We start from the raw sequence: 1,518 nt of genomic DNA, 5'->3' as shown, positions 1-1,518 counted from the left end.
GCCACCTAATAGTGAGCTTGGATGTGAACCTCAGTGGTGTATGACAGAAAGCCAGACTCTCCTCGGAGAGGTAGAGACAAAGCACCATGGACATTCAGAAGAGGGTAGATTGCCTGTGGCAGGGGTGGGACCAGGGAAGACCGTGGAAAGAACTTTGGAAAGGACAGGGGTGGAATTTGGACACAAAGGGTTTGGGGAGAAGGGTAGCCAAGTAAAGAGGACAGTAAGAATAAATGTATAAATGTGAGAAAATCCAGAGCATTTAGTGGTAAAAACAAGTAATCCTACTTAGCTGAACTTAGAATGAATGAAGTGTTGAGGAGACATACACTGAATAAGTACATTCAGTGGCAGTTTGTAGAGCCTCAGAGAATTTGGACGTTCTTTGGTATATAACCTGCGTGACTCCAAAAAAGATTTGAACAGCAATAGTGATGTCTAGCCTTGGATTTCTAATGTGAAATACAGGATATATATGATCACAACTAGCAATTTACTAAATACTGGCCATTACAACTAAAGTGAGTACCACAGATAAAGAAATCCACAATTAGATTACTTCTTTGAATGCATGGAAAGCGAGTAATGAATGAGCTGATTCCACACCATCCACATCAGACCTGCACATCCAGCTTCTGCTGTGGAGCAGCCCCTCTTACCATCCCTCCCTGTCTCATCACACAGACACCCAGATCCCGGACTCGCTCAGGCTATGCACCTTCCCTCCCTCCTTCTTCCCTCCCTCCCTTCCTCTCTTCCTCCCTCCCTTCCTCTCTCCACCCTCCCCTATCTCTTTCACTCATTTTAACAAGGACTCCAAACTAAATTGCCACACTCAGTGGTGCCTTGACAAGTCTGTATCTTCAGTTCTCCTTTTCTTTTTTAAATTAAATTTTACTTTATCAAATTAATAGGTGAATGTGCATATTTAAGAGCTCTGGCGATGCTGTGGTTAAATAAAGCATTAAGCTGCTAACCAAAAGATTGCGGTTCAAGCCCACCAGCCACTCCATGGAAGAGAGATGCGGCAGCCTGCTTCCGTAAAGATTTACAACATTGGAAACTCCATGGGGCAATTATATTTTGTTCTCTAGGGTCACTATGAGTCAGAATTGACTTGGTGGCAGTGGGTTTGTTTTTTTTGGTTCGGTGCCCATTTTAGTGAATTGCACATTTCTTAACTATAATTTCATTTGCTTTTAAAAGGGATCCCTCATTTCTGCTATTTTGTTTTTAAATCATTTTTTAAAGTTTAAAAAATCAAATAGTACTAACAGATCCCTAACAAACTAAGTGTTGTCCTGCTCTATCCTTTCACACTTCTCCCAGCTCCCTTCCTTTTTGACGTGTAGCTATTTGTCCCAACATCTTTGACAGTTTCCAGATTTCTAAACAACATGTATATTCTATTACATTTATTTCGTACATTTTAGACCTGGCCTTTTGTTTTTCTACCATGGTGAAGGTGTTTAATTCTCTTAGACTGCCATCCTTCAGTTTTATCTCTCCCATCCTCAC

General features: G+C 41.2%; 1 protein-coding gene across 1 annotated transcript in view; it reads left to right on the top strand.

Moving 5' to 3' along the window:
- The window catches only part of SYNE1 (spectrin repeat containing nuclear envelope protein 1), a 578,063-nt gene that overhangs the window by 382,504 nt on the left and 194,041 nt on the right, over nucleotides 1-1,518 (top strand). The gene's annotated exons all lie outside the window — the stretch shown is intronic.

The sequence above is a fragment of the Orycteropus afer genome, unplaced genomic scaffold (genome assembly GCF_000298275.1).
Source record: "Orycteropus afer afer isolate SDZICR_OR568_19922 unplaced genomic scaffold, OryAfe1.0 scaffold00101, whole genome shotgun sequence".
NCBI classification, from domain to species: domain Eukaryota; kingdom Metazoa; phylum Chordata; class Mammalia; order Tubulidentata; family Orycteropodidae; genus Orycteropus; species Orycteropus afer.
The sequence above is the reverse complement of the archived record's forward strand: the minus strand, read 5'-3'. Positions and strand labels throughout refer to the sequence as shown.